At 42.6% G+C, this 15,306-nt stretch overlaps 1 long non-coding RNA gene across 1 annotated transcript in view; it reads right to left on the bottom strand.

The window, feature by feature from the left end:
• Positions 1–7,325, bottom strand: part of LOC142771398 (uncharacterized) — a 33,850-nt gene extending 26,525 nt beyond the window's left edge. The window contains exon 1 of the long non-coding RNA XR_012885895.1: positions 7,074–7,325. This is a non-coding gene — a long non-coding RNA (uncharacterized LOC142771398). The remainder of the gene's footprint in view (positions 1–7,073) is intronic.
• Between the last annotated feature and the right edge of the window lie 7,981 nt (positions 7,326–15,306).

The following is a 15,306-nucleotide window of genomic DNA, read 5'->3' as shown; positions in this document are numbered from 1 at the left end:
ATCACTTCTGTTTGTATGTTACTGTTTACAGTGACTTATATTGATGTGTGTACCTTGTGCGAAACCGGTAATAAAGAAAAAAAAAGTTTTCCGGAGTGGCTCAGCAGATAACACCTCACCTTCACGACGCAGAAGTCCCACGCTCGATTCCGCGCGCCGGAGTGCTTTTTTTTCTAGATGTCTTTATTGCTTGCGTTTTCGTGTATTTATATATATATATATATATATATATATATATATATATATATATATATATATATATATATATATATATATACATATGGGAAAGAAGTGTATACCTAAGGGCTCGTTTTTCCGTGTTTTAACACAATATTAAGGAGATCTAACAGACAGTAATGCCAAGGAATGTACAGGGGAAGTTATTAGAACCAATGGAATGTAAATAAGAAGAAAGAAGAAAGAAAAGTGGATGAAAAAATTACCAGCTGTGAGCAGGAATCGAACCTACGACCTTCGAATAACGCGTTCGATAATGCGCACGCATATATATATATATACGGTGCATGACGAAGACACTGTCGTCGACGCCGACGCTGGCGGCAAAATCCAGCCGAGAGTGTCCAAACGATTGAAACTAAACGCGCCATTCGTCTGCTAAGGAAGGGCGTCAAAGTCAATCAAGCACCGAAACACGAGCCAAACGAGGCCTAAAAATATCAGCGCAAAAAAAGCAGATCCAAATGCGCCTTTCATCAGCCGTGAAAATTACCAGCACGCTTCAACGTGTAGTTTGAGGGCAGAGTAACAAATCTGCGGCATCTGCACCCACAGGACAAATATGGCGCTAGCATAGCAAGCGATGTACTTTACAAAGTAATCATTATTATTATTGAAGTGTACTGGCACTGAGTAAAAATTAAACTCCATTTTTAATATATAGTTATGAGTTTTAGAGTACATAATTTTTTAAATTGTTTTAAGAGAACACACTAAAAGCATTGCGCTGACCACTGTGCTGCTACCGCTCGACTTTTTTTTTTGTTCAGCGCAACTACGTTTGCGTTCGCACTATATACTCAAACTCATAGGATGTGTGGTCGGCGAGCCCATTATTATGCGAGATGGTGTGCTTTGTTTTCATCGTGCATGTATGCCGCAGATTTGCGTTTCTCCAAGTGTGATGATGGTTAGTGCATATTTATCATACGAGATCACAACGTTGTTGTGGATTTTGCTGCTGGATGGAACAAACACAACGTAAACACGTCTTCAGCTATCTGCCAAGCTGTTCGCTCATCGGACAAAAAACTGCGCACGCATCAGCTTGCAGGTGAGTGGTATTTGCAGCTATATTTAACACTCTTACAGTGTGAGTAATTACAGTCTAACATTGGTTGTGACATTTTCAACCACCAAATTTATGCTTGTTCACAGCTTGAGAAAAGTGTACCGTTCTAGAACAGCTGCCTCATTGTTTTTTTTTCCAAAGACATTGTTGAGTGGTTGCGCTATCAAAAGAGAAATGATTTGCTCATGCTTATTCACCATATCTTTTGCTAGCTGTATCGGACAAAATTACCGCTGTTATTACCGTCGGCATACCCTCTTGCTGTCTCTGTCACCACAGAAGTGCCAACTAACTTTTGGTGTTTAAAGTTTCTTTCAGCAACAATAAGTAGTTCAAAAAAATAACATTGGGGCGGGGTTGTAGCTGCCTCTCATTTGTCTCTCATTGGCTTTATGTAACGTTAACAGCTGGGTGTTGTGAACTTCAGCCGCATTTTTTAGAGCTGTAGAGTGTATGTAGACCAGTAAGTGACGGAATTATTTTCGCATCACTTCAGTGGCATAGCCATGTGATGGCACACAGAATTTTTTAGGCCGAGCATAGCGAGCCATATATGACACTTAACCATATTTGCTTGCCAAGCCTCCAATTCAGATGAAGGGACACCCCACCCCACTCCCCCTCTACGCACGCCTCCAAAAAATTTTGCCTATACCACTGCATCACTTGCTTCAACTCTACGCTGAACGTAATATTTTATAACTGCACCATCAAACGAGCCCTTCTCATATGAACAGAACATTGTGAGGAGAAATTCCACAAGTCTTTCAAGTTTCATTAGTGGTGCAAAATCTTCAATAAACTGAATATTGTGAAAGACAATCATAGTTGCTCTGGTTCACGTTAGCCCTGTCAGTATTGGGCATTATGAAATACGTATACGCTGTGAAAACTTGGCAAGCCGTTTAAGTCAAATTTTGACGTCGATACCAATCGAATAAAATTTAGACAACCTCAATAACGCCGTTTGAAATTTGCCTCATACACATAAATAGGCTGATTGCCACTTGGCTGTTCTTAACCAGACTCGACTGCTACCAAATAAAACAATATTTGATGCATGTCCTTTACTTTTTCTTTTCAGGTGTATGACGCGAATTTGGTTATACTGCAGATAATGATGCCCCCAATAATTCTAAAGTACAGAAGGCAAGTGAATTTTGTTGAGTGCAGACTTTTTGTACTACATATATGAAAGCATTTCTATTCCGGGCTAGGGAAGGGGGGCAAACTGTGCATGTGTTGGTCAGCGAATAGTTATTAAGCCACATGGTCACGTTGGCACTGACAATTCAACCTGGCTACACTGGCCCGTGTGTGTGCTTACACTGTTACGGTTGAGATGAAATGTTTGTGTTTTCATTGTAGGGATCGCTGTTTGTACTAGAGAGCCAATTGCCAAGATTCGTTTGATTGGTGCCCCTAAAATTACGTTTTCTTTATTTGTATGGATTACGGGATGCACAAAGCAGAACACTTTGGCCTAAATTCACAAAGCTGCCCGTGCTCAGGTCTTCGTAACAGCGTTTGAAGACTCAATTTTACCCTTTTTTCTGCACATGTTTTGTGGGTTTAAAAGTCCCGTGGCATGTTAAGCTGTCCCACTCTGAAAAATTCTGGTTTAAAGTTCTGGAAGAGTGTGCTGAAATCTCTTGTGCACCTCCTTGCTATTCTAAGATCCTAAAGTGTTTCTGCTACTATAAGTGGCAGTGTTCTTAGTGTTTGTATTTTCATCACATTGACAAAGTATGCGATGTGGGCTTGAATGGTAGCACATCTTCAACAAATGTATTGGTGACGCACGTAGAAGGCAGTACAAAGTAAATCGGCAGACATTCACACCGGGCGCTAACTCTCCATGATGCGTTTCATTAAACCACGGTGCACGAATTCCAATTTGTCCGACAGATCAGTAACCTGTTCGGCTGTGATCAAACAAGACTTTGAAATAATAAAAGCTTGACACAGTGTTGTGCTCAGATATATGTGTATTGGTGATATATGTGACACTGTCGGACAAAAAATTGGAATGTCTCTGCATGCCTTAAGATATTTTGCTTCGTTCACAGATGTCGTGGTTGTGGTTCGTCAACAAAAGGAATAAGTGCACCCTAGTTTTCTAAATTCAAAGCATTGTTTGAAGGTTGCACTGTCCATATTTATTTGTGTCTTGTACAGCCGTTTACGTCAGCTACAAGAATATTTACTGAGGATTATCATGTAGTCTCTGCAAGTGGTTGCTTTCAAGCAGGCTTTGCATGCTTGGCTTGTGCCTACAGGTATTGCACAGTTCATGACGCAACAGCGTATGAAAGGAAAACTGAATTGTGAACTATGTGCACAATCTGAATATCTATGTTAACAAGAACAGACGGTACGTGTTGTTTGCCACACACACAATCTCGCTTAGTATGCCCATTGGTGATTATACACACGGAAATGTCTTTCAGCTGTATATAGTAAACAAGTTAATGTAATCTAAGGGTAGCATTAACTTCTACAAATATACTGCCTTCTTGAGGTGTTGCACACCTTTTGCCAAAATCTTGCTATCTGAGACATCATGTGAAGAGTGTCTACCACATCAGCATTTATATGGCTTGCCAAGTAACGTTGGGCCGAACGTAGCATTTTCTTTTCACATTTCATATTGCAGTTGACAATACTTTTGCAGTAGGCGGAATTTTGTCGGGAGTGGCGAGTCAGGCTCACCGTGAGAGCGTTTCCGCCGTGCGGTTGAACAAAAGCTCACGAGATTTCGCAACAAAGGCGCGTGCAGAGGCGGACGGCTTAGTCATTTGTCTGCGCAAGCACTTTTCATTATCTTCCCTTTTTGTCTGGCGCCTGCTACCAACTGGCCATCCTCCGCTTGCTCCAAACATAGCTAGACCCATTTATTCTTCCAGGTGAAGAGAGGTCTCCACAGCTGGCATCATGACAGGAGACCAAACGGACATCGAACATAGCTATTATGAGGCAATAAAGGCTTTTGCCTAAAAATGCATCACTATGTTGTTGTACAAACGACAAGGGCACCTTGTCATACAAACGACACAACACGAACCCCATCTTTCGCAAGCGGAAGGAACAGTTTGTGTCTTCTAATGGCTTGCCTTAATGAACTCCAAATAAAGCAAGCAAATATCCGGTGACATGCACAATTATTTTTTTATTATTTGTTACATACTGCAGATCCTTAGGTCCAAGCAGTTGGGCAGTTACAAGAGGACATAGTTGAAACAACAAGTGGCATAAAGATGTTTAAAGAAGAAAAGTTAATTATGTGCACAAGTACAGCGGAACATCCGTAGGATGTGAATAAGCTTTCATGTGATAAATATTTTACAAGTATTAGCTCTCTTCGAAGACTGAAAGGATGCATCCTTGCCAAGTTTACATCTGTCGACGAAGCGTTGTTATCTCGGACGTTCATTGAAGATCATTGTTTCAGTAGTTCTCAAGAGGCACGTCAAATAACGCAATGCCATGTCATTCTAATAAGGGAACAGGTTGAGGAGGAGGAAGAGCAAGGAAAGTCAGGAAGATACAACAGACGAGCATCCGGCTTTCTATCCTACCCTCGGAGAAGGCGACGCAGCGACCCATTTCAATGAATATTTGTAGACAACGATGGAGCAAGAGCCCACTTGTCAAGTGAGAATGTTCTGCTTTTATCGTAGGTTCTACTAGCTCCAGTTTACTCACGGGTGTAGTGCACGTGCAGCTGCTTTCTGAGGGCTCGATTTAGCTACTCAAAAGAAGGACTTATGCTTTACGCAAGGTAAAACTTTAATTTATTCCGCTTCATACCGCTATGCTCGTTGTTACCGTAATCTAACAATACACCTAAACAAAGTTGTTTCAACAATATTGAAAAAAGCAAGGGCCAGAGCGGCTACCCTTCAGTACTGACGTAATTATAATATACACGAAAGCGTGTGATTCAAAAATTATTAGTAGGTGCTTCTTTGTAACAAACAGATATGCTGTTCTGCGGTACTCTACTACGATTGTGGAAGCTCGCTGATGTCACTGTACAAGGAAAGTTAACCTATTTCTGCAAGAACGTGTATTATTTTTTGTTGTATGAATTCCATCAAACAGCGCGGAACGTTGTTTATTTATGATCGAGAGACATCATTCCTTCCATTGCTTTAAAATTTCACGCCCTCTTGAATACTTCTGCTGTTTCCACATCTTGGACGAGAAGATGAAATTACTTAGAAACTAAAATCAGGATTCACTTTTGTCTGCACCAGCATCCCCTGAAGGTTTATTTTGCGGTCGTACAATAACTTCGATGTTTCTAGAAACGCTTTTTCTGGGGCTTTTATCTTAATAGTATTTGTTAATACATATTTTCTATAAAACTTTTCAGCACTATATAATACTTAGGTATAAAAGCTAGCAGCTCAATATTAGGTAACTGCGACAAATGAATGTTATGACATTTGGATACCAGATGAGAGGTGTATTGTACTTGACAAAAATTCACTAGTGTGATTGCTGCGTGATCAGTAGTTTATATATGGAAGGCCTATGTTTATTCGAAAGAAAGCAGAAGCAGCTTGCTTGCTTGTTACTAGGCACCAAGAAGCAGGAATTCAAAGTATGATTGATTCCACGACAAGAAATCTCATTATCAAGTGCTGTATTCTCTTGATATACTCTTCAGCCTGGTTGGACGTTAATTTTTGTAGGGTTTGTTTCTGCTGAGCTGGCTGATAGCTTCGTTTTTTTATAGTTTTTATAACCCAGGTTATTATACAACCACCTTTGATTGCCGATTTTCCATGCCGATAATTTGGTAACTGTCAATGCTTTAGAGAAATTGTTTTGGTCGGATGCTCTAAACTTCTTTCTGCCCGCATTAATGTGAAGAATTAAATCGTTGACACTAGCAGATCTTCGTGTGTGATCCTGGTGGGTTCAAGAGTGGGCAATCAGCGATAAACGTTTTCTTTTATCCTAGGTGAAACAGTTGTGAGGTGGCTATTGTGCGCAGTGTCTTGTTCTGGAAATCTCTTAGCGGCGCCTTCAGTGCCTCTAGAATGACGTCAGCGTTGTTATGTGGAGTCGGTAACGCTGCTATGATTGATTAAACGTGTGAAGTAGTGTGTGGCAGCAATGATGAAAGGTTAAGTGTCATGTATCATGGTGCCGGTAAGACGATAACACGATAACATTGAACACATATTGGAAACAATAGTTGAACACGGAAAGACTAAATCCTAACTTTCCTAAATCATAAGACAGTGACAGTAGGCACATTGCCACAGTGTGGAGCATGTCAAATGGGCAGATCACGAAATGCTGTTATACTTATATACAAAAATTCAAAGCAATGGGTAACGTGGAGTTGAATGCGATATTTCTCTTAGTAAATTCATCTTTACATATAAGCTGCTCTAATTAGTCAATGTATTGAGACACATTCCTAGGCTACCATTTTTTCTCAAACACCCATATTTTTGGTCACTTCGGATATGTGTCACCATAAACAAAAGACAGGTTGAAACACGAACTACCTAATATATTAGCAACCATTTGGCATGTCTGCCAGGTATACGTCTACATGACTTCAATGATTCATGTAATTCATGTCCACGTGTCAAGGCATATGAACATCCACCAATCAAAACTTACAATGATTAATAAAAGGGAAAGAAGCATGTATGCTGAAGAGCATACCTAATTTAGCGATCATGACCTTTCGTGCATAATAAAGTCAGAAGGCATTTAAATGCCCTGAAATATAACTGACCTGTTTGACATCCCTACCAGCCGTGTAAATCGTGGAAAGAAGAACAAGTATAGCTGCGAATACCTTTGTTTCCATGGAGGCTTATCTCACTATTCGCAATGCTTTTGCGCGCCCAACGTGAAGCTATTCTGATTGACGGGTTTGTGACTACAAAACACGGTCACGTTACGTTTCTGCTTTTTATGTACCACTGTGACGAACACCTCTCCCAATGTTGCCCTCAAAGTGTTCTCTTCATGAATTATCATGAACTGCTAGCACCTAATGTGTTTAATAATGACTCGACTGCTGAACAATTGGCACGTCGCCGAATTCGCGACATAAATACTTTACAGGGAACATATAAAAATTGACACTGCCTGCTTGTCGCCCAATGCCACAAAAACCACTCCCCGTAGAGTCATAAGTCCTCTCTTTGATCTGCCAACAACAGAGAATTTCGTTCATTTTGAAAAGTTTTGCTTTTTCTAGGCACGCGAGGGTGCTATTTTAGGGTTGTCATACGAACCCATTCTTCTGAGTTTCATCAGTCATAACCCTTGATGTACTTACGGCATTCCTGAGAACTCGCAAACAATAGAAAAAAACTGTGGCACTGACGCACTGAACATATAAATAACCTCGTCTTGGGGACGCGCATTTGAATATTGGAATATCGATAGCTACACAGCGACGCATACATTTTTGCGAGCTGAGACGTTGAAGGCACGATATATTTGTGCGTTCATACATTGCTGATCTCAATGCGCAGCTACGTTCAATGAATGCGTCATTAGAAGAACGTGACAGAAAATGAAACAAACATGGCGAACTTAGTGTATAGTTTCACAAGCCCTCAAAGAGACAAACTAGATTACTCCGAATACTGGGCAAAATTAAAAATAATGAATCTTTAATACAAAAGGCATCCTTACGGCAACATAACCGGTTTAATAAATTTCGTCTTGTAAAACCTTGAATTGTCAACAAAAACAGAACTGTATGCGGTGACAAAAGGCTACAGTTTCGTGTACCAACTATTTCGAATCGGTTACACAAAGAAAACAGATACGATGTATTCAAGCTGTCGCTAAGAAACCTACGTGACATATTTGTATGAATGCTTGTGCTGCCATACGTTCATCTGTTTTTTTTTTTTTTGCTGTCTTCATCACTACGGGTATTTTTTCTCTTGGTTTTTCAAAGGTTTACAGAATAGCCTTGTTTAGTAATTCTTACCGTGTTTCTTTAGTGGTTTTACAGTTCTGATCAGGCATTAGGTGTAGGACGTGCTTTGAACTGCTGTAACCACTCAGTGTTTGAGGTGGCCGAATTCCCCTGCTCAGTGCAGCTTTTTCGCCTGCTCTCCTCGCAAGGTTGTGGCGCAATAAATTCATTTAATTCAATTCAATACAAATTTGGTTGCTTCTAGAATGTATCTAAGCAGTAGCTAGGTGACGCAGGCAGTTTCTATGTTGGTTCCTGGTGGCCGCTACAATTTTTTAAGGTTTTTCTTGTGTCTTTGTTTCTCCGTTTATTTTACGCTTGTTAAGGTTCGAGTTAATCCTCGGACAGATGCAGACACAACACGGATGTTCAAACTGCAGAGACGCAATTTTGTGCTCCAACTAAAAGTTCAGACTTCTCATCGATTTGTGGACAAATTCATCTTTTGCGTAGGGCTTCTATAACTTGGCGCCTAATTACAGCCACCATCGCATTTCTCATTTCTTGGTATTTATTTTTCGGTCTCTTCTCGTTCTCGGTGTCTTCGGTATGCCACCTTCGCTTCGCAGTCGTTTTTTCGGCTACGCCTTGCGTTTTTTTCCCTTTATAGTGGAAGTTGAGTGCAGTTGGATTGACCCAATTTTTGTAATGCATTCCTGTTGTTGATTATGACAGTTTTTTATAGGACTCCGGAAATTTATGTTGACTTACCAGTTTGTTCATGCAGCTGTGGCTTCCTTTATTTTTTACCGCGAGAGCATTAAAGAGTTCGTTTTGCAGCAATCGTGGTGTCGCCGTTGGTGTCGCCGTCGTTTTTTGTGCGCAAAAAGTTATCATCTTCGCCTGACACAAAAATCTAGAAATTGTGCATGACCGAAAAATTGAGAAAGATGCAATTAAATAATATCAACGAACAATTCTGGGTATGCATGGGGATCGAACCCGAGTCGTTTGCGTTGCAAGTCGGTAATCGACATACAGCCACGCATCTCTTGTGGATTGAAATTAACTTAAATTAATCTGCTTAGAAAAGTAGGCGAAGTAACCTTATTGATTTATAAACACAGGCGCTCTGTATATATAGTCACGAGCAAAACAAGACTTAGAGCCAGGAAGGAAGGAAAATAGAGGGAAAAGAAAGGCAGGAGGTTCCAGGAGTCCACCCGAATCAGAGAAACGCAGCCAGAAACGAGTATGAGCCACAGCGGCTCGTTCATCAATGGTGTCATCACCTCCTCTCCCAAGAAGCATCGTCTCGATGCTGTACATTAAGGCAAAAAAAAAAAGGAAATGAGAGGAAATTTACCTAGCAAGCATAATTAATGGCGTAAGGCGGAATAACGTAGTTGGTTCTAGAGTCGAGCGTTCAATTAAAAAGAAGAAAATTAGGAAAGATTGCAAAGAAAAGACAAAGCAAAAAGAAAGATGCGAAGTTACCATTAAAGTCTTTCACTCATTGGCGATTCACAGCGCGAAAAGTATGGTTTGAGCCGCAAAACGTGAATGACTTCAGTTTGCGGGGTTAAACGAGAACGCCTCGAAGTGCCTTCTAGAAGAACCTCGCAAGTGACGTCACTGAGACGTCGTACGACCTTGTAAGGGCCGCAGTAGCAGCGAAAAATTTTTTCTGAACGGCCACGCCTTCGTATAGGGGTCCACACCCAGAAATTGTCACCAGGCTTGAAAATAACTTCACGGTGGCAAAGATCGCAGTGGCGCGCACCTGCTATTCGGTGTTGTTGAATACGGTGACGAGCAAGTTGACCGGCCTCGTCTGCGCACTGCGTGAATCTGGCGGCATCCGTGTGGTATATTTCCAAATTGTCGGGCAGGAGCATGGCGTCGAGCATCGTCGTGACCTCGCGACCGTGGACTAAGCGAAAAGTTGTGAAACCGGTACTTTCTTGAACAGCAGTGTTATTCGCAAAAGTTACGTAAGGAAGTATGGCGCCCCAGTTCTTGTGATCGATGTCCACATACATTGACAGCATGTCTGCAATTATCTTATTGAGTTGTTCAGTCAGCCCGTTTGCTTGCGGGTGGTAAGCCATTGTTTCACGATGTTCCGTGCCACCTAATTGCAAGGCTTCCTGCAGCATCTCTGCGGTGAAAGCTGTCCCACGATCAATTAAGACGACAGCTGGCGGACCATGATGTAAGACGATGCTGTTAATGAAAAATTGGGCGACGTCTGCTGCGGTGGCTTTTGGAAGTGCCTTTGTGTCACAGTAGCGTGTTAACTAGTCGGTAGCGACCAAAATCCATCGGTTTCCTGACGAAGACGTGTGTAATGACACCAGCAAGTCCATGCCAATCTGATGAAAGGGCGCCTTTGGTGGGCCTATTGCTTACAGTAGTCCCGCTGGTCGTAAGCGTGAAATCTTACGTCGCTGACAGTCGCGACGTGTGCGAACGTAGTGCTTCACAGTCTTTGCGAGACGTGGCCAGTAGTAGAAGCATTGAATCCGTTGCAGGATGCGCGTACAGCCAAGGTGTCTGGATGATGGCTCATCATGACACGCACGTAAACAATCACCACAAAGCTTAGTTGGCGCAACAAGCAGATACTTGATTTGTGAGGCTTAACGTCCCAAAACCACCATACGATTATGAGAGACGCCTTAGTGGAGGGCTCCGGAAATTTCGACCACCTGGCGTTCTTTAACGTGCACCCAAATCTAAGTACACGGGCCTACAACATTTTCACCTCCATCGGAAATACAGCTGCCGCAGCCGGGATTCGATCCCGCGACCTGCGGGTCAGCAGCCGAGTACCTTAGCAACTAGGCCACCACGGCGGGACGAACAAGCAGATACTTAGCTTGTGTAGGAGTTCTTTTTATAAAGCAGTCCATCGCGGAAATAAAAGGAGGACAGTGAGCGTGCAAAGCTTCGAGGAGGGTGGGAATTGCGTCCTTCCAGGTAGTCAATGAGCGGGATGAGCTCCGAGTCATGACGCTGTTGCTCAGCCGAGCGGGTTGCTGATACGGCAGAAAGAAAAGTGTCGTCGTCTCCAAAGTCAGTGTTGGCATTTTCTACCGGTGCACGTGAGAGACAGTTGGCGCCGGTGTGTTTCCGTCCAATTTGTGGACGACAGTGACATCGAAATCTTGTAGCCGAAGGCTCCGTCGAGCTATACGACCTGAGGGATCTTTGAGACTTGCGAGCCAACCAAAGGAATGTGGTCACTGACTGCCCTGATTGGGCGGCCATACAAGTATGGGCGGGGCTTTGTTATGGCCCAGATAACTGCGAGACATTCCTTTTCGGTTGCAGTATAGTTTTTCTACACTGGGGATAATGTTCTGCTCGCATAAGCGAACACGCGCTCTATGCCATTATGCCACTGAACTAATACCGCTCCTAGTCCAACGCTGCTGGCTTCAGTGTCGGCGCTTCCGTCAAAATAACCCAGTACAGGCGGAGCTTGGGGGAGGTTTCGAAAGGTGTCAAACGCATCGTACTGATCACGACCCCGAGCAAACGAGACCGTTTTCCGGTCATTCTTCAGTAATTGGATGAAGGGTGGCCGCACATGATACGTCCCTTGCACTTCCGGTCAAATGGCTGAGTTCGGCAAATCAAAAATTCGTGATTCACAGAGCGACCCTTCATCTGTGGTTGCTCTCAATCTGCCATCGAAACACACAATCTGCTATTCGAATGTGATTGCTTCTCTCAGCGCAGAAAAACTTGATCTGGATCTGCTGCTGGAATTCAACATAAAGTGCTCGGCAAACGCCGAAGCAGAAAAAAAGCAACTAAAATCCGACATGCGCTGCCTTCCCGCTTTTATTCGCATGCGCCACGTTTACCAATCTCGCAACCAGTTGGCGCCAGGCGGACCACGGCCACGCGTTCACGTGTTCCGCCTAATAGTGGACCTACAGTAGATCTTCTCAAGCGAAGCCACGAAACACCAGAGGTTGGCCAAGCTGCTGGATGATTACCGGGTGGGGTACTGGTGGCCTCCTTAGGTGAAGTTGAACAGTGCTTCATGCAAAGGACAGTGTCTGAGAGTGGTACCAACTCTGCTCGTAGCCCTTGTAGCAGGCGGCTACTTGTGGGTTTGTTTGTTTTTTCTTGTCTTCTGTGGTGGCTTTGTCGTTTTCCGCCGCTCGGGAGGCATTTGGTCTCCTGTCGCGGAGCGATGGGGTTGTCCGAAACATCAGCCCTTCACCAAACGTCACGTAGGTGACTGTACGCCGCATGGTGCACAGACCAGCATAGGAAGACCACCACCATAATAAAATAAAAAGGTAATTGATTGGGCTGACTTGTGCCCGAAATGAAGCTAACAAGTACCGCTCGGTGAGAGCAAAAAATACGAGACAGTGGGCCCGAACGGTGACTACGAGACTGGCCAGAGGCGAATGCAGTGCTCTCCTATCTGTTCGTTGTGTCGCGTTACGATGGGCACAAGTATTCCATACGGCTGCACTCAATTACTTATGTGATTCTGTTAAAAAAACAAGAACGCCCTGTCTGCTTCTCCTTTTTTTTGAAGGCTCGTGGCAATATTCTGTAGCCAATACTCTCAGGGTCGCAACATAATAAAGCCGCATACGCAAGCGATCTGAATTTTATCGACTAAAATAAAACTGTGATTTGATGTACAGGCGCATATATCAGTTTTAAAACGCTTAAACCTACAAAAATTTACGGCTTCCTCTCATATTTTTAGGCTAACTGGCACTCTTGATAAAGAAAGTGGTAAACCCCACGTACCGTGGAAATTGACGATATGCGAAGCACGAAATAGCAGCATTCATAGGTCACTCTAAAATCAGCACAACGTTACGAGGCGGAACTAAAATATGCCGTAAATGATTTTCTTGTCGAGTTTAGCATGTTCGGACACGTAATTTACCATCTTCGGCTATTCACGTCAAGTGATAGAAAATTTGGTGTATGTGGACCTGTCGAATCAGCCGTGCTATGAACCTAGAGAGTAGTCATGTTTCACATGACCCGCATGTCTTGATTATCATGTTTGAACATGTCATTTACCTTTTTCATTCGTTCGCGTCACGCTATATTCTATTTGGTATACGTTAAGTTACCGAAACGGCCGGGAGCGCATCATGAGCGTGGTATTTTGTCATGTTCTTCCATCACACGCATATCATAATTATTACGTTTGGACCTGTCATATACCTTCGTCATCCACTGATGTCACGTAACACCAAATTTGGCATATGTGAACCTATCGCGATGACCGCGAGCGCGCTATGAAAGACACATTTAAAGATAGGGGGTGGAAGTGTTTATGTTTATAAGAAGGAAAAGAAGAGAAAAGTGAGCCCCGTAACTGTCTGCAACAGGGTGCGACACCTCACCAGTAGCTCACAAGAGATGGGGGTGAGGAGGTATTAAAACGATATGAATAAAGGCGTAGAGCAAGAGAGAGAGAGATGCGATAAGCCAGCGAGCGAGGACATATCTAGGGGATCGGAGAGATGGGAAAGATGGAAACACGGTCTCAGGAGTCCGAGGACGGGGCACATTTTGCGAGAGCTCTTGTCGGCGTCAGGAGATGACGTAGGGCGAGCCCAGTCGGCCAGAGCTACGCTGACGTCGGAGATCGCGAGGGCACAACCGATCGGCACGGAATCCAGCGAGCGAGTCCTTCAAAGATGTTGTTACATTACAAGCAACTTATGGTTACCGTGTTTGCACCACTCGCATACCACTGTCATCCATATACATACCGTAAACCAAATTTTGTATAAGTGAAGCTAGCGGAATGGCCCGAGTGTATAATAATTTTGGCATGTACTGAAGTTCTAACATGACACGCATGTCATGACCATCAAGTTGGCACCTGTCATATACCTTCGTCTTGCATTCACGTCCCGTAATGCCAAAGTTAGTTTATGTAAAGCTAGCGAAACGACTGCGAGTGCACCATGAGCGGGGCGTGTAGTAATGACTTATGACTTGTACGACATGCATTTCATGATTTCTACGTTAGAGACTGTCACTCGTGTTCGTGATGGAGTCATGTCATACCATACCAGTTTTTCAACATGTCATGTGAACAATTTAAACCATCGCAAGAACAACAAGACGATGAATCGTAAGTCATGACATTCACGACATACATGTTAATAAAATCATGCTATAACTAGTCATTTACCCTCGTCATACAGTCATGTTGTGCCATACTAAATTGGGTATCGATACCATTAACGAAACGGCCAGGAGAGCTTAAAGTCATAGCCGGCTATATATATATATATATATATATATATATATATATATATATATATATATATATATATATATATATATATATATATATATATATAGTTAGATTGATAGATAGATAGATAAATAGATAGATAGATAGACAGATAGATAGATAGATAGATAGGTAGGTAGTTAGATGGATAGATAGATGGATAGATAGATAGATAGATAGATAGATAAATAGATAGATAGATAGATAGATAGATAGATAGATAGATAGATAGATAGATAGATAGATAGATAGATAGATAGATAGATAGATAGACGCAAAGTCTGCAAAGTTCACCGAGAAATGCTTGGCCGTAAAAAAATTTACGTGATATACCGGTTTCTTTGGCAGCGTGGCGAGAAGGGGTGTGAAGTTGCACACAATATATTGGTGAAGAAGAATGGCATTTGCTGCGAAATGAACAACTTGAAACAAACTGGCGTATTTTCAAATTTTTCTGAACATGGGCATTAGGAGAGCGACGGCTACCGTTATATTTTCGCTATCCTGGTAATCGTAATGGGTGCTTGTAGTCACATTTCGGCAAGGACGTCGGCTACGAAAATTTGTTAGATGGTATCACACTGTGGTCACGTTAACACTTGAATGCTTCTCACAATATTTGTTGGAGTTTTATGCCACAAAATATTATATGCTTTTGAGGGAGTTCGTTGGGGAGGACTGCCGAAAATTTCACAAAGTGATGTTCTTTAGAGGGCCGCCCAAACCTAAGTGCAAAGACGTCCAGAACTTCACTTTTACCGAAATGAAGCCACCGTGGCCATG

This window comes from Rhipicephalus microplus, chromosome 9 (genome assembly GCF_043290135.1).
Source record: "Rhipicephalus microplus isolate Deutch F79 chromosome 9, USDA_Rmic, whole genome shotgun sequence".
NCBI classification, from domain to species: Eukaryota; Metazoa; Arthropoda; class Arachnida; order Ixodida; family Ixodidae; genus Rhipicephalus; species Rhipicephalus microplus.
This window is presented reverse-complemented; position numbering and strand designations above follow the sequence as displayed.